Below are 19,221 nucleotides of genomic sequence, written 5' to 3'. Positions count from 1 at the left end.
AAGACAGGCCCTGCCCTGGGAATGCAAGAAAGCTCACAATCTAGTGGAGGAGAGTTCAAGCAAACAACCACACACACACACACACACACACACACACACACACACACACACACAGGCACATGTGTGCTATATAGAGGATAAGTAGGAAATAATCAACAAACGGAAAGTCCTAGAATTAAGAAGGATTGGGAAAGGGTTTCTTGTAGAAGGCAGGTTTTCTGCCAGGATTGCCAGAAAAAACAGGAGGCAGAGATGCAGGTGGAGAACATGGGGGAAAGCCAGTACAAATTTGTGGAGTCAAGAGATAGAGTTTCTTGTTCAAGGGTCAACTGTCACTGAATCTAAGAGTGCATGGTGTGTGTGTGGGGGGGAGGGGCGTTGAGGAGCAGGGTGGGGGTGAATTGTGGTGGTGGTATGGGTGTAAAGTGTAAGAAAATTGGAAAAGTGACATTGGGGAGCTAGGTTATGAAGGGCCTTGAATGCCAAACAGGATTTTCTATTCAATCCTGGAGGTGATAGGGAGCCACCGGAATTTATTGAATAGAGGGATGGGCATAGCCCTTCCCTTTAGAAGAATCACTTTGGCAGTTGACTAGACTGAAGTGGGGAAGAGACTTGTGGCAGGCAGATCAACTAGCAGGTTATCACAATAGTACAAGTATGAGGAAATAAGGGTCTGTATCAGGGTGGTGGCAATATCAGAGAAGAGAAAGCAGTGTCACCTATATGCCCACATGTAGAAAAAATGCTAGACCTAGAGGCAGGGGAACTGTTTGAATTCCTGCCTTGGATGATTCCCTAGCTGTGTGATTCTGGCAAGCCACTTCATCCCTAGAACCTCAGTTTCCTCATCCCTAAAATGGGTGTAATGATAATGCCAACGCCTACCTCAGTGAGTTGTGTTTCTGAAAGCACTTTGTACACTTTAAATCATGGCACAAACACATATGTTCTTTTTCTGCTTAGCCACCATTTGTTCTTTCTATTAGTATGAGGTTCAAAATACAAAGATTGTAGATTTTGGTAGAAAGAGCCTTTAACAAAGGTGGTGTTTTTATATCTGTATCAGAAAACCATGCTCTTGGAGATGGTTTTTTCCCTTCATCTGGTAGTATTGGTGATTGGGTCTGAGCCCTCCTCGCTTTCTCACCTTGTCCTCAATGTAACTGATAGTGAGCATTAGTGAGACAGTTGGTTGCATTCTGTCTGTGAGCAAAATTTCTCTGTATGAAACTAAATGGCCCATGAGGGGATAGAATACGGGTGAAACATCTATCTATAGATTTAGAGTTGACCTTCAGAATTAAAGTTCTCTCTGGTGATTATATTCTCCAGGAAGAGAGTATGTGGTAAAAGGAGATAAATACAGAAGAATGAGGGAATCATAGTGGAAGAGGTTTTTTGAATTGAAACTTTCAAGAATGCAACTAAGAATTCCTTTCTGCCTCTTACCCTGGGGCTATGGAATGCCCTCTCTTTCCAATTGAGGACAATCACTGAATTAGTCCCCTTTTATGTTCTGTGAAACTCTTTTATTTCAAAAGGCCTTTGGCATGGTACAGTGATTTTATGTTTGATTTTTATTACGGATTCTAATTGCTCTTGTGCCATTCTATATATTTTTAGTCCTTTAAGTTAGATTGTTCCTTGTAAGATACCTGGGATACTTTCTAAGAGACAGAATATTTTATAAATTACATTATTCCTCTAATCAAAGTGTATTTGTTGTTAGGACCCTAATGTTAGACTTTCCAGAATTTTAGAGCAAATGAAAAATAGGTCACATTGGCTTTCAGGAAATTAATTTCACAATGCCTTCCTTCAAATATTTCCATTCACAGACATGAACTGAAATAAAATCGAATCAAAATATTTTTAATCACATTTACTACTTCCTAATTGCCTTTGACAAATCCTTTTTTTATTTTTCAGCCTCTATACCATTTGTTCACCACCTTCCTGCCCCCATCCTCCATCCTTTACACCTGCTTTTGCTCTTTTGGGTAACATGAAATGTTTGTAAGCTACTTATTTTTTTTATGTGTGGATTACAAATGCAAAGTTTAAAATTCTCTGCTGCCCAATAAACTCAGTGATTAATTTAACTACACATCTAAATGGAGTCATTTTATTTACAATGGGATGTAAAAATTTCAGTTTTGATTGGCCAGATATGACTTTTCAGGAGAGGCAGCTTTTTTTTTTAATATACAACTAATCTAATTGTTTAGGAAGTTTTTAGAGATGTAATGTGTATATCTGTAGCCAAATCAACAGCAATAATAAATCTGGTAGATTCAATTGTCTACAGCTTGATAATCATTAGAGGCCTCGTTTAATGGCCTATAGCAGTATTTCCATTGCTCCCTGGACTGAATAGACAACTGAATAGACCCAAGCCTGAAACTTATTAGACACACCTGATTTTGCTTTAGCTGCTAAGACTGTCTACAAGATCATTGTCCCAGTTTTCTACAAGTGAATGAAGTGATGAATGGATTTGATGACTTTAATTGCTATAATTAATAATAATCTAAATGGAGTTTTAAGATTGCTTTTTGCTTTTCGATCCCTGGAATTGAATTTCTGTGTATTCAATTCAACTAACATTTACTACTGTATGCAAAGCTTGCCTTAAGTAAACAATATGGAAAGAATCTTCTCCATTGACAATCCTTCTGTTTACGTGGCTATTCTGACTTCTTCACCCTTGATCTTTTGATTTCTTTCTCTCTCTCTCTCTCTCTCTCTCTCTTTCTCTCTCTCTCTCTCTCTCTCTCTCTTTCTCTCTTTCTTTCTTTCTTTCCTTCTTTCTTCAGAGGGAGTAATTGCTGTCTGAGGCTGTTTGAGACAATTGGAGAGTGATTTCGTGAGAGAGATCTCTGAGTCTTTTCTTCAATTAGATACAGTTGGTGTGTTAAATTATTTTGTTTTATATGTTGGGAAGTTGGTTACTAAGGACTAGTATGAAATTACAACTAGATAAAATAATGAATCTTGTTGCCTCAGGCTACATTGTCCTCTTCAACATTGCACTCTGGAAGTTCTGTTCTAGAGAAATTACTCAAATTATTTACAAAAATTGATTCCACTTTTGCAAGCTTGAAATGCACACAAATTAAGATTATTTATGTCTCAATAAAAACTCTATGGGGCAGCCAATCCTTGTGTTATCCTTAGGGCCCTAGGTATTACAATTAAGAATTAATTTTTCTCTATTACCATTAGGAGCAAATCGTAAACCCTTTCCAAATTTGCAGAGTACATTTATGTGACATTACTCAGTGTATTCACTTAACACTAAAATGTAATGAGCTGCATTTGCATATTTTTCATTAGCTAAAGATCTTATATTTCTCCAGAGCTGTCTTAAAATGATTACTGATGTGTGTGATCCCTCTACTCCCTTGATTTCAGAGGCATGGAATTTATGGATTTGTAAAGAACTTTCCTTCTATGCATTTATTCATATGATTTCTGAGGTCACTGAAACATCCATTGAATCATAGGTTGGTAAGAGACCTCCTAATTACCAACTCGAATGGCCTTTTCTCAGCTCATATTCTCCTTGACCTGTCTGCCATATTTAACACTGCTGAGTGCTGCTTCTGTGAAATTGTCTCCTTTTTGGGCTTCCATGGTGCCATAATATTTTAGCTCCTCTCATGTTCTGGATGCTTATTCTCTGTATCCTTTATTAATCCACTCCATTCTCCTATCTCTTAAATTTAACAGTATCCTAAGATTTAGTCTTCATCCCTCAGCTCAGCTCTTTCTTCTTCCTATACTTTTTCAGCTAATATCAACATGCAACAGTTTTCCCCTGCCCATATCATAGGCCATGTATTTAATTTAATTTCTTTCATTCTTGAAGCTTTGGAATCTGCATTAAATTGTATTTGGTATATTATTCTGTCTTTATAAATATCTAGTGGCCAAGATTGTATAATTGCCTCTTGCTTTGCGTTGTAAGGAAATGAGGAATAGCTGCTGATTTCTATCACAGACTTTCTGGTGACTATTAGGTTAATAATGAAATTGTGAGAAATGATGGAAGCACTTTTGTTTCCACAGAGTTGAAAATATCCCTCTCAACCCCATTCAGCTTTAGTAGAATGTAAGTCAGGTGACTGATTAGAACCAATTCTAATCAGAGCTGTGATCTAGCAGAGACCAAGCTTCTGGTGGGTGAAAGGTTAGAGGCTTGTACCCATGCTTAAATGAGCCATTTGAGGAGGACATGATGTAGGGCAGTCAGGGGGTTGCATCTGGCCAATGAAGAGCCTGGCAGGAGATTCGAATTGGGAGCCAATAAAAGGACTGGCATCGCTCTGAGTCCTTGTACTTTCTCCTGTACTCTGTTCAGGTGATGTACCTATTTATTCAGGAGGAATAAATGTAAGATATAATTAAAAGCCTCTTGGCCTTCCAATGAGTATTGTTTATTCCTAGCCAATGTAAGTATGTTTCTAACAAAGTGAAAAGGAAAACTTTGTGCTTTACCAGTCAATTATACAATCAATCCACAAGCATTTATTAAAAACTTACTGGGAGCTAGGACCTGACCTAAGATCTGGGGATAAAAAGAGAAATGCAAACAGTTCCTTTCTTCAAGGGGCTCCTAACTAGCGGGTAGCTCTGTGGTAGAACGGAGAGAGCAAAGAGCCTGAAGTCAGGAAGACATAGGTGCAAATCCAGCTTCAGATACTTACTAGCTGATTGACCCTGAGAAAATCACTTAGCCTCTGTTTGCCTCAGTTTCTTCATCTGTAAAATGGGGATAATAGTAGCACCTACCTCCAAAGGTTCTTATAAGGTTCAAATGAGAAAATAATTGCAAAGCACCTAGCACAATGCCTGGCACATAGTAGGTACTATATATTTATTACTATTATTAGCCAAGTGAAATGATATGCACATACAGAAGACAGAAAGTAGATCAAAGATGATTCAATATATTCAATGATAATCTCTCAGTTTCTCCATTTGTAAAATAGTGATTACTAATGATGCTAATACTTGTGCTACCTATCTTACAGGGTTATCATGCTGAAATTTCTTTATAAGCTTAACACATCATATAAAACATTGCTAGTACCTTGTTATGTTTCCTAACATTACCCTCACATAAATGATGTGAAAATCCCACTAAAAGAAAAAAAAATTACAAGTTGATTATTTACTGCAAATTGCTTATTCATTTTACAAAAGTACTTAAAGGGGAGCTTTAAATATTAATCCTCTCTAGGGCAAGGAAGTGCTTATTTACTGACCATTAACTCTTTGATAATTGATAAAGGCAAGGCAAGGGGGGGGGGGTGGCGGGAAACAAAAGGGAAAGAGGAGCTTAAAGTGAAAGTGTGAGAAACAATGGCCAATTGAGAATCAATCATCTTTAAAATTACAATGCAAATTAAGGCAAAATATTATTTAATTTACAAAAGGTCAATATGCATACAATTATAAAGAATACAATGAAGCAAGGAATTCAAGTATGATTCATTTTAATGAGTTCTCTGCACATTTTATTAGAATTTGCTAATTGACTATTGTTTAAATAATTCTCATCAGTGAATATCACATGGTCACATGCATTGGGCACTAAGCTTCAGTCGGAATCCATGACATTGTGGGCTGTCACTGTGTAAATACCCTGAGAGTTTCATGGGCCTCAATTGCCAAATTGAGGGCTATAAAAAGAGCTTGGATTTCATATTTTACTTGCCATTAAAACAGTGACTTGTTGGGATTATGAGTTTTAGGTCTATCAGTTGAATTGTATATGGGGAAGAAACACAAATGAATAGAGAAACAAAATCTGATTGCTTTATCTGTGGGCAGGTCTTTTGGCATAAAAGTGACAGAAATGTTGTCAGTTTAATCACAGCATCATAGATAGGGATGGGAGAGACACAGGAAGCCATGTAATACAATCCCCTCATTTTTCAGATGAAGGCATAAAGGCTAAAGAGTTTACCCAAGGATCACATAGGGACAGAAAGGAAATTGGAAGCCAAGCGCTCTGTTGACTGACTGACAATTGCCTCTCAGCTGCTTGTGGTATAAAGTTTTGTGGTCCTGATTTCTGTGCCCTTTCTTCTTTATTCAGCTGATTCTGCAGAACAGGTTTTGCTGAAAAGAGAGCAGTAATCATGACGTTTATATTGGACTTTCAGGTTTGCCAAGTGCCAGCCTGTAACAACAATGTGGCTAGCAGCTACTGTGGCTGTGTAGACCAATAACACCAGCACATGGAAGGGCTGCCAACATGGGTTCTTTGATCTGCTTTTCTAAGGAAGGCAACTTTAAGGGGTTAACAATCTCAGTTTGATTAAACATACATATATCATTCACTTAGTTCAGGGGGAAAAGATCAGCCCCCTGAACTTCAGGGCAAATACAAGCAGAAATTACACAGAAAATATCAACAGATCAAATGACACAAAGCTTTAGACAGGCTTCTAACTTTCTGTCCAGGATCTCAGTACATAGTTACCAGTGAAGCACCAACATCTGGGTTTTTTCAAAGCTGGTGGGGGGGGGTGCTATTTCAATGGCTTGCCCAGAGTCTTGTCACCTTTTCAATGAGTGTACCCCCAAAAAGTGAAACACTAACCTTCCAGTACATATACCCTGTTCAGGACCTTGAGGGCTCGAGGCTCACCATTTAAAGTATGAGAAACCAGAATGTGGGAAAACATCACATCATATACAAATCAATGACTCTTCATGCCCCAGTGCTGAGAAGGATTCCAAGATAAAAGATCTCACTTTACCTGCCCCATTCAAACAAAGGCCAGACTCATCAAAGGCACTCCACAGCAAAAAATCCTGCCCTGATTACTATTACACAGCCTCACAACTGGGATGCTTCCATTTTAAATATATTGAACCTTAGTCTTGAAAAAATTAGTGACTTGCCCATCATCACAGAGACAGTAAGTGCCTGAGGTAAGATTTGGACCCAGGATTCCTGACTCCAAATCAGGTCTTCTATCCCTTACATGGCACTGCTTCCCAGAAAACAGACATGATGTTGACAATATGGTACCATGCCTACTGTCTTTTGATTGATGCATGCGAACAAATTGAACACTAAAACACATCCCCCAAAATGCAAGGCAGCTTTACAGGCAATCAGCAAAAGCAACAAGTAGGAAAAGTACATCATGATTTATTTGTAGAAGGAGAAAAAGATAGCTAGTGAATCATTCAAATTCCAAGTCTCTCATTTGCTTGAGGAGCTGAGATGTCCCAATTAGAGACCTAGACATTAGGCACCTAGACCTTTTAGAGACCTAGACCTATTAGGGACCTAGATATTTGGGAGGTAAAGGAGATGTTGAAGCTTTTGGCATTTCTAGATTCTCTAATATTTCCTCAACATGATAGAACTCTTTGAGAATTGGAGCAGAAATAGCCTGTGACCTTCTGAGCCTCAAATGTCTAATGTACTTTCAAATAAGAATGCCAACTGCAAATTCAACTGTAATAGGCATTCTCTGGTGCATCTAATCCTGCCACTGCCACTTATTACCTGTATAATTTTGGACAAGTCACTTAATGTCTCTGGGTCTCACTTTCCTCATCTATGAAATGAAGGGATCGAACTAGATGGCCTCTTAAGTTCCTTTCACTTCTAAATATATGAGCCTATCTTATGATCCAAAGTAATCACTCTCTGAGCTACTGAGTTATATAATCTTATGGCCGTTAGGAGAAGCTTGGCAATGACATTCCATATGTATGCCAAGGTGTCAGTCAGTCTGTCCATAAATATTTATAAGGCATTTACTATGTGCCAGGCCCTGGGATAAGTATTGGGCATACAAAGAAAGGCAAAAAGACAGCCCCTGATCTTCAGAAGCTCCCAATTAAATGGGAGGAGAAAAGATGCAAATAACTATATATAAACAAATTATATACAGTATAAATTAGAAATAATCAGCAGAGAAAGGCACTTGGATTAAGGGGGATTTGGAAAGGCTTCCTATAAAAGGTGAGATTTTATTTGGGATTTGAAGGAATCCAGAGAAGCCAAAAGAAGACAGATGAGGGCAGTGTCACTGGATCATTGTATGTGTGTGTGTGTGTGTGTGTGTGTGTGTGTGTGTGTGTGTGTGTAAGGCATAAGAAGACTAGACGGGGGTGAGGGAGGTTATAAAGGGCATTGAATGCTAGAGGATTTTATATTTGATTCTGTAGATGATAGGGAGCCATTGGAGTTTATTGAGTAGAGATGGGAAACTGACATGGTCAGACCTGCACTTTAGAAAGATCACTTCAGCAGCTGAATAGAATATAGTCTGGAATAGAAGAGAAAATTGTGGAAGGGAGACTAGCCAACAGGCTTTTGTCATAGTTGAAGTGTAAGGTGATGAGGACCTAAGCCAGGGTGCTGGCAGTGAAAGAGGAAAGAAGAGGGCATATGTCTTTCACATATGAATTGAAGCTGAGAATCTTTGAAGTCTGAGATCTATCTTGATAGTGGGAAGCAGGCAAGACAGTACTGAGAGAAAGTAAGTAATAAACTAACCTGCTCTTTTTGGTTGAGACCTGTTATTTCATCATTTTAGGGAAATCTCTGTATGGAAAGTCTCTTTCCTTAAGCAGGAGCTTAGAGTTGCCTGGGGCCCCGAGTATTGGTCTTACTGATTTTCAGGGTGGCCTCCCATCTCTTTCTCCAAGTGTTCTCAACATGCTACTTTTTCTTAATAAAAGACATAAAAGTCCTCTCCCCTCCCCCCTTTTTTTTCATCTTCTGAATATATTCATTGGATTCATGCTAGCTTCTTCGCTTTGGAAATCTCCATTTAATCTTTGTAGGGCTAATTTATTTCCCTTTATTTGAGGGGGAAAGTAATAATTGTAGGATGCCTATCTAGCTAGATAATGTTTTTCCTTCCAGGAGTTAAGAGTAAGTGAGTAAATAAATAAGGCAGAGTTTTCTGAGTAACATTGACACCTAAGAGAGATAAGCTGGTACAATTAAAAGTAGCATAGATAAGATTTTATATAACAAGGCAATATTGCGGTGTGTACTATGGCTTCCAAATTTGTGTTCAGGGATAAAAAACATACTAAAAAGACCTGCAGCTTGGGTGCCCCAAATCCATTCAGGCTCTGCTGTTTCCAAACAAATTGTTGGCTTATGTTTTCCTTCTGTCTTGTGAAGAAGTGAATCTGCTCTAACACAAGTTCCATTTGACTTTACTGACAATGTAGAGATAATTCTGTATCTGTGATTTATATATGGTATTATTTATTCCCTCCAATCTAATATTCTGTACTTAAGATTATTGTTTTCTTTGAAAAGTGCTACAAAGGTTGGGCTGTCCGCCTATCCCTAATTCCCAGATCTCCTTCTGGAGCTCTGTGCCAGGAGCCTTCTTCTTTCAGGTAATGCCTCCCTCTCTGCAGTCTCCTCCTCTGATTGGTGAGGTCATAGCAGAATTTCCGCTGGAGGAAGCACCACCAGACAAGTTTACTCCAAACCTGATTGAGCCCAAGACTCTTCTCTCTGGGCTACTTCCAAAACTCCTCCCCACCCCCAACTCTTCTGCCACTTTCTCCTTCTTTTTACCTCTTTTCGTTTGTTATCTTCCCACATTAGAACATAGCATCCTTGAGTTAGGGACTGCCTTTTTTTTTTTTTTTGGTGCGTGTTTTTGCATTTCTAATGCTTAGCACAGTACCTGGCACATAGTAAGCAATAAGCATGCTTAATAAATGCTTATGTCTCTCTCTGCCTTTTTCTATCTGTCTTTCCTCCTCCCCTGCTCTGCCCTGCCTTCCCCTTTCCAAAACCTAGTGTAGAATCTGTCCATTCACCTTAGGGTAAAAAGGATCATAGATCTAGTGTTGGAAAGGCTCTCAGATGTCATCTAATCCAACACCTTCATTTTACAGGGAGCTTAAAGTCATAGTATGGTAAGCAATGGAGGTGGGATTTGACCCCAGGTCCTCTGACTGCATTGCCAGTGCTTTATTTTCACTGCAGCACCCTCCAGAAAGAATGAGCACCTGGTTTTTATGTGCTGTTGGTTAGTGTCTCAGCCTATCCAACAATCTGAGTTCTTTGAAGTTGTCTGGTTCTTTGTACTGAAGCTGGAATGTGGTTGCAGTGTGACTATCTGCTATAACCATAAGACCTGAATACCGCCATTACCACCATCATCCCTACTACTACAACGACTACTGCCACTACTACCTGCCTAACTTTTATATAATGTATTAGGATTTATGGAACACTTTACATACATTATCTCACTTGATTCTCACAACAATTCTGTCAGGTACATGCCATTATTATCCCCATTTACAGACTGAGAAACTAAATCTGAGAAAGGGTAAGGGACTTGATAGAGGGCACATAGCTAGAAAGTCTGTGGGGTAGGAGTCAGGCTGATCTTACACACTCTATCCACCGTGTCCCCTAGCTGTAACTTTGATCCTTTATTACATGGGTTTCATAGGCCTTGCCAAGGTTGGGAGACTCAGCCATTAGTTCAGGAAAGGAATGTCTCATTGTTTATATACTCTGTTGTCTGTTAGGTGATTCTCAGAGGAATTTGGTTATCTAAGCTCAGGAAGGCCAGCAGTTTGTGCTGAGGTTTGGCTCAGATTCTTATCTGAGACTCATGTGAGAACCTCTTATTTTTCAAAATAGGTGGGAGTTTCTCTGGCAAAGGAGCTAATCAGTGTAAATACTGAGCATTGAGATAAAACCTGAAAGAAAAAATATCTTTCAATCATTGGCATTGGTTTATTTGCATAGCTAAGCATCTTTAAAAGTAGATACTTAATTCATAGAATTGTCTTTTTCTCAGACTTATTGTAAGTTTCAAACCAGATATGTGAAGTCTTTGAAAACTATGAAGCAGAATTCAAAGTGTCATTATTCCTATGGTAATTTTTAATTATTGCTCACATATTTAGGTGTTTCTGAATAATTATATGACTTTTCAATTTCCATCCATGTTTGGCACTGTAAACTAGAGCCTTAATTTGATACTGATTAAAGAAAGATTGCACTTAAATAATAATTGTGTCTTACCAGAAAGTCATTTCTCATGCAAATGTGTACCCTCATTAATTGATGATGATAATGGTGCCATTATCCAAAGTAATCCTTGTGTATTTTCTTGGAACCTCCCTTTAGACACAGTGCCAAATTGGAGTTGAAAAGTACACTTGATCAATTAGGCATCGGGGCTCTGGTGGTTGAACTCTCAGCATTGCGAATTGTAGAATGATGGGTCTGGAAAACTACAGAGTAGAATTCTGAAATCATTTAGCTGGAAATATCTCCTTGAACCTAGCAGAATTAAGGAAGGGAAGTGGGAAGAAGAGACATTTTTTCCCAAGTATGGAGAGGCAAGTGCTCATCCTGTAAGATGCAACCAGCTCTGCATTAATTTCCTTTGTTCACAGAAAGAGATAAGTCCCTGCTGTTTGAATGAGAGCACTGTCAAAAACACGGTGATCACCAGAACCAAGTGACTGTGCAGCTATTGTCCAAAAGCACATCAGAGATTTGCCAGGCGACTTTAGGAGTCCTTATGGGACCCATGAATTCCTATTAAATAACACATTCATCTCTCAATGATGATCTCTGGACAAGTGTAAGCAAAAGGATAGAATTATAGAATCATATAGGGAAAATTCCAAACCCCTTAGCCTGCATTCAAGAGTACCCATCATCCTGCAAGATAACATCAGCTCTGAAACTCACACAATATCCCTAGTCCCTGGTTTCCTCCCTCTCTCTGGGTAGAAATAGTAGGATGATGGACAGTGGGGAATTTGCCCCAGATCCTCCTCCATCTAAGTGGGGTACCCTGGGAAGCCACTTCACCATTTCCCACCCTGGCTATAGGACTTCATCATACCTTGTTCCTTTCCCTCCCACTTTTTTTTTTAAAATGTATTTCTTCCTCTAAAAGATAGTGACCTCTTTGAGTGTAGGGACTGCCATTTGCCTTTATTCCCAGCACTTAGCACAGTGCCTAACACAGCCCACACAGTTTATTGCCAATTGCCTATTTAATAATACCTAACATTCATATAACACTATAAAGTTTGCAAAGCACCTTGTGTCTCTTATCTCATGTTATCCTCACAATAACTCTGAGTGGTGCCTGCCATTATTATCCCCATTTTACAAAGGAGGAAACTGAGTCTGAGAGAGTAATTGACTTGCCCAGGGTTCAGCTACTAAGTATTTGCCCTCGGAGTTAAACTCAGGCCTTCCTGATTCCAAGTCCAGCGCCTTATTCACTAAACTTCCTAGCCTCCTAACTACCACTTAATCTGCAAAATATTATCATTTCACTTTTCACATGTGTATCTCTCATCTTCCCAACTAGATTATAAGCTCTATAAGGAGGATGTCTTAGATGTTTTCTTTTTCCCAAGTAGCCCGACATAATGCTATATCCATAGCAGGTCCTTAGTAAATATTTGTCAAATGAACAAAGAAACTTATATTACATATGGAATGGTCACTATTTTTTTTTTTGTGTGTGAATATTGTATATAATACAGGTCTCTGGTTTTTGGTTCAGATTAGGTATGGAGGAGGACAATTGGTTCCTTCATTTTCTGAAAGAGTAACTGTTACTTCTGTAATTCAGAAAGGGATATATGTGAACACAAAAGAAGGCACTTAAGATTTCAATAGCTTATTTTTGTGTCTCATTCAAGCGTGGAGGAATAGGCTGGAAACTGGATGTCTCATTGATTGGTAATTTCTCCTAAATCATGGAACTATCTTTCTGATCACTTAATGAGATTAAGTAGAAATCACGATTCAAAATGTCCTCCACACTTGCATAGACCAAGCCAGGATAGTGAGTTGTTTAGCCATTTTTGTTCCCCATTCTGTTTGTATATTTCATGGACTTTCCCCCACCCCAAAAAATAAAAATGTATTTAGTCTATCTTGTTCCTTAAGCTTTTGGGTAAGCTCTGCAAATACAGGAGGCAAAAATTGGCATAGGCAGTACACAAGGAATAATCTAGAAATCTTTTATGTTTGGTTTTGGAATGTACAGGGGCAAATACTGAGGTATAAAATCACTTTATCTTCTCATCACCTCCAAATGTACGCACAAACTGATGTTGGCTTTGTCTGAGTTCTGATTCACTACAAGACTCTTCATCGACCAGTTCCTTTTAAGATGCTCGGGAATGAAGAAATCTTTAGGTCTATAGTTGAGTGATATATAAGAATGCCTAAGGGCAGGAGGTTTCTAACTCCAACATTCTCTAATTCTATGGATATTCTGAATGTGTGAACTCAATTCACTTTACTTTTATCTCCATACAGCATTTAATGTTCAGTGTCTTTCTCTTGGCTCATTAGGAAAAAGGAAAGGTTAAAAGAGCAGACTGGGAAATTCAATCCATATTATAGTAATGTTACTATATTGAGTCTTTTTACCAAGATATATAATGTCAGTCCATAGCATGAGACATTAATAAGCAAATTTTTTCATCCAGTGTTGTGTAATGGTGCTTTTGAAGATGTTATATGTAGCAATAATGTGTAAAAGAGTTATATTCATCTGTGGAAAAAATTTGCCAGGGAATTTTAATAATTTTTAGTAGCATGAAAAGGCTGTAGTCTATATTTTTGCTATTTCTTAAAAATGTTAACTGTGAAAGCTTACAGCGATGTGTGAAATACTTAAGGAAATCAATAATTTGCTACAGTTAGGTTGTTTTTTTTTTGACAGCAACAGTCATTTGTGCATGCTTTCACAGAGGTGTTTAGTTGTGTAGTGGCTAGAGTGTTGGGCCTGGAGTCATTACATTCAGGGAATGTAAGCTGGCTGCATACACTTGGTGAGATTAAGTTAAAAAAAAAAAGTGATAGTGCTGAGAATCTGTCCCAGAATAAGTACGGTTGCCCCTTGTCAGGGAATATGGTACTAGGATACATCTTATCTTTATTCTATTAGTATTGCATGTTGCAGAAAGAGAAATGTCCCAATAGTTGTGGTATGTTGGCAGAAATATTGTAGTCACCTCAAATATCTTAGCTATTCCTTAAGCATCTGCAGTGTCAATTCAGGATTAGGCTAAGAATCAAGTATGAAGTCTCTAGTATATTATAACTAACCCTAGGCTGCTATAATATCTACCAATGAGAACTGACATCACAGAAGACAGAGAGCCTGTCTGAATTTTTTTTTTTGTATCCACAAAATTTCAAGAAATCTAGAGGAAAGACCCATGACAGTGGCAGGGGATGGGCAAGAATTTTACTTTAGAAAAAAACACGGATGGGTTGTCATCAGTATTTCTGGAGGCAAAGACTTCATGAGTGAGATCACAGGGCTCACATTTATGTGTCAAGACTATACTCTGACAATGGATTGGCTCATGATACTTTTATAAATTCCTGCTGTTATTAACCTAGTGATGTAATTATTGGGGGGAAATATTCCACCTTCCTTTCCAGTCAGATATATCTCTGATGATATCATGAGTTTAGATGGAAAAAAAAATCTTTATTTACACTAACCTTTAACTTTAAAGTTATCATTTTCTTTGATTAAAAAACATTCTGAGAAGGGGACTTTATGCATCACCAATCTGCTAAAAGGGTCCATAACAGACAGGGAAAAAAAATCTGTAGGGAATCCCACTCTGATTTGGATTCTGTGCTGGATGTCCTTCATGACAATCACAATCAACTTTATCAAGAGCATGATTTCCTGTTTTGTGCCATTCATGATATTTAAAGTTAGAGGGCTGTTGAGCAAATTTCTCTGTTAAATCATTTTTTTCAAGGAACACTATGTGATTTAAACATATGCATATAAGACATCTAGTTAGAGGAGAGTAAGGAGTTGTTTTTCTTGAACAAATCTAATGCTTTTCTCACAGTCAATAAAAACATAAGGACAGAAACTTGCTTCCTCTAGTCTACACCTTTAATTTATTTGACTGTAAAGATGTGGTTTGACATTAATCTTATTTGTGAAATCCTGACTATTCCTTTGTCGTGTCTTCATCTTGGATGGCTTGGATGAAGATTAAAAATTTTCCCATAATGATTTTATAGAATTGGGAAGGCAGCTATAAGCCTCTGTAGTTATTGACATTCTCTTCGTTACTTTTCTCAGTAATTATCCCTGTTTTGGCTACCACAACATACTGCTGCTTCATATTGACCTAGCAGTGCCCGAGACATTTTTGAAAACAATTCTGAGTTAACTTTAACTTTCCCATCTTGTACTTAGGAAGTTGATTATTGATATACAAATATAAGACCTTATGTTTATCCCTATTCAATCTTTTCTCATGAAATTTAGCCCAATGCTAAGAAGACCTTTTCAGATTCTGACTCGTATCATTCAAGGGTGATGAGCATAGCATCTGATCCTTTTTAAAGTCATTTACAAAAAATATTAAACAAAACAGAACCAAGCAGAGAGGCCTGGGCTACTTCACTGAAGACTTTGTGCTGTGTCGACATTGAAGTATTAACAATTACTAGTTAGGTCTAGTGGCTGATTGTTAATGGGAAACAGATTGGTGGGGGCTTGTGAGTTACAGAGTTAGGAGTATAATTCCACAGAGTACCCTAGAATGTGAGGGAGTCATCCCTCAGGACCCAACCCAGGAGTGAAAGTATAGGTTGAGAGAGTATCCTGGATGCTCCCAGTTAGGGTGTTCTTTGAATCCAGCCATCCAGACAGTTTTCTATCTGTATAATGACCTTATCTGGTCAACATCTATTTTTCCAAATAAATAATTTATGATATAGTTTATTAAAAACTTTGCTAAAATCTAGGTAATCTATAGCTGTAGCATTTCTTTTTCTACCCATGTAGTTCCCTTATGAAAAAGTTAATGATGTTAACCTGCCATGGCCTGTTCTTAAGGTGGGTCTTTACAGTCACTGCTTTCCTTTCCAGATGCATGTTAACCATCTCTTTAATGATCTATTCTAGAATTTTCTCAGGAATTAGAGACAAGCTCACTGGCTTTTAGTTTGAAGAATGTTCCTTTACTTTTTTTTTTTAAATCAGTACATTTGCCCTTATCTAATCTTTTATGCCTTTCCCTTTTTTTCTGCTGTCAATAGCTTGTTTAAATAGGTCAGCTTGAGACTGGCTCAATTACATCCAATATCCTTTTCTCATTTTTATTCTTTCTTCTAATTTAGTATTGACTTTGCTCTTAGTTCTAACAAGTTGATGGTCCAACTGTAAAACATACAGTTGTTTCAGAAATGACACCTGGTCAGTAACCAGTTTACTTTATGTTAAAATATAGTCCATTTCCTTTTGTGTGATGTTAATTTTGCTTATCATGTCCAGCATCTATTGACCCTCTTCTTTAAGAAATGTTTTATTGATTTGCCTTCTTTTTACATCATGGTCATTTTTATACATAAGCTTTCTTTCCTCAAAAGTTAAGAAAAAAACCAAACTACCAAGAGTTATTGACTCTGAAAGGAAAAAGGCACTTCCTCATCTCTTAGTTTTCCAAGTTTTCTAAGACTGATCCTAAAAATATCTCAGAATTTGTCTTTTTTGTTGTTTTCCTTTACGTTATTGTAATCATGTATATTATTCTCCAGCTCACTTCAGTCTGTTTCATTTCATACAAGTCTTTAACTGTGTGACATCTTCTATGTGATATTACCCCAATCTACACTTGCACTCAGGGGTTGAGCACCCCAGAAGGACTCCCTCAGATACTAGAGTACCCTGTGTCTTCTGAACACTGTGTTGTGCCAAAAAAAGTGAGTGAGACCCGGACATAAATTTAGACGTGGATTTATTGAAGCACGCGACTGTTCGGAGTAATTACTCAAATCGAACAGCCCTGAGTAAAGGAAGAGAAAGAGTATTTAAAGGGAAAGAACACAATTAGATTTTCATGGAGATGGGGACACAAACAGTGGGGTCCGTGGAGATGGGAGTACAAACAGTGGGGTGAGCTGGGGCGAGATGGAGAAACTGGAGGGGGGGGGCAGGGCATAACAACTGTAGCTCATGAGTTCCCACCAAAGTGCCTCCCATTAACAGTGAACAACTAGACCCAACTAGCTCTTATCAAAGGTATTTGTTGAGAAGGTATAGAAAAAAGACTATGTAGAAAATCCAGAAACCTGGGCTTTACTCTCCTATACATACACAGTCTCCTAGGCAAGTTGTTCGGTTCATAGGGACCATACTTCTCCATAGGCAGTTCTCTTCTCTATTTCCAAAGGTCTCCTTCCTTGAGGCTGTTTTCTTTCTCAGGTCACTGATTTTATGTGTCTCTGTCCATCTGGAATATGTGTCTTTGCTACCTCAACTGTGCCTTGAGCTCTCTCAAAGCAATGAATTCTCAAACTACAGGTTGAAGTGTTTTTATCTGGGCAGTGTTGCTGCTAGCTGCCAGGGCCGGTGGGGGAGGAGGAAAGAGAATTCTCCTCCTTCCTCCCTTCAGGCATCTCCTCCACAAAGTATTTCTGAGCCTGCACTCCCTTGGATCTCCATTTAAAACTCTGTAAAGGTGTGGCCAATTTTTCTTATCTAATGAGGTTGATCTTTCTAATCCCTACCTCTCTTTCCCAGCCTCCACCCTTCCCCAGCCACAAAAGAGGGAAACACTTCATAAAGGGATCATTGGATGTGGCCACAATTTTGTGACTAGTTTGCTAAGTTCAATAACTTATTGTGACATTTTAATCTCCTCATCTGTGACCAAATACTATGACTATATCAACTCTCTTCCTTCTACTCCCCTCCTGCTTAGTTATACTTTCCTCCAGGTGTCACAGCATACAGTCTATTCTTCTAGAAGGTATAGGCCCAGCTCTTGGGCCTAGTCATTATACTCATTGGGAAATACATGGCGATACAATTTGATAAATGCCATTTTACCAAATTTTGACCTGTCTTGGTACTTGTAAAGATTTTCCCCAAGCCAAAGACAACAGAAAAAGGGAAACAAGTATCAGATTCTCTTTTCACATGGAAAGCTTGATCCTTATAGACCTCCTAGGACTCATGGAGCTATCCGCAAAGGTCTCAGTGACCTGGGGTCAACTGAAAGTCACCTCTTTGGACATTGATGAAAAAATAAACCCCTTTGCTTTAGTATTCTCCAGCCTAGGGGTGGGAAGGTTGGGTTTGGAGATATCTAATTTGGATACTTGTCCTCTCTTTCTCTCCCAGTGAGGTGCCCCTGTTCTTTGGGTGTGGTTGCATGTTTGGGAACAAAATGTTAAAGCAGACTAACACTGGGTCCAGGGGGAGGGGTGAGGAACTGGGAGAAGAAGGGTGTGATCTCCGGAAGAGGCACCAACGTGAAGTCAGTGGGGCCAGAAACAGATTAAAATGGAATTGGGAAATATTTAGCAAAATAAATAAAAATACAAAAACATAGATAACATTACATTTTAAAATTAAGTCGGTATGCCATTTCAGGGACCCTTAGGTATGGTTTAGTGGCCCCATTTCTATTTGAGTCCGACACCACTGATCTAGGGCAGTTATTCTCTCTCCTACCCTACTCTATCCCGAAGTGATCAAATTTGAGAAAATGTTATTGTTGCATACTTTGTCAACAACAGATTTATTCCAAATGGTATGTAATATCATTGAGTAAAATATTATTTTAAATATTTGAATACCAGCTTACTTAATTTGTTTATCTTTTCTATAAATTACAATAAACATATTTTGTATTTTTCTAAATATATTTTGTTCATATTTTTCTTTACCCACCACCTCGATTTCCCAAATTATCTCTTCCTTGCCACAAACATTCTAAGAGAGCCACCACTTACCACAAGTAAGTTTGTACAAATTAATTTCTGTTAACTTTTTTTAAAAAATAATTAAAAACGAAGTATAAAAGAGAGAAAAAAATCAGTAAAATTAACAAACATATAAAAAAAGTCTGACATTATGTGTAATGCTCCACAAACATAGTCCCTTAAGTCACCTTCTCATATTTCTTCTTTGGAGCCAAGCTTGGTCATTATAATTTCGTAGCATTCATTTGCTTTTGTTGCTGTTCATTGTTATAGTCATTGTACTTATTCATTCCTGGCTCAACTTATGGCTCTCTGCATTTTTTCTTAAAGGATGTTAATTTATTTATTTTTTCTTTGAAATGTATTTTGAGCTTCAAGACATGAAGGTGGAAATAATAGATGAAAGTATTCTTTTTAGTAATAATCATAACTTATTTTGCTAGAATGAATGT

Source organism: Trichosurus vulpecula, chromosome 5, assembly GCF_011100635.1.
Source record: "Trichosurus vulpecula isolate mTriVul1 chromosome 5, mTriVul1.pri, whole genome shotgun sequence".
Taxonomy (NCBI): domain Eukaryota; kingdom Metazoa; phylum Chordata; class Mammalia; order Diprotodontia; family Phalangeridae; genus Trichosurus; species Trichosurus vulpecula.
The sequence above is the reverse complement of the archived record's forward strand: the minus strand, read 5'-3'. Positions refer to the sequence as shown.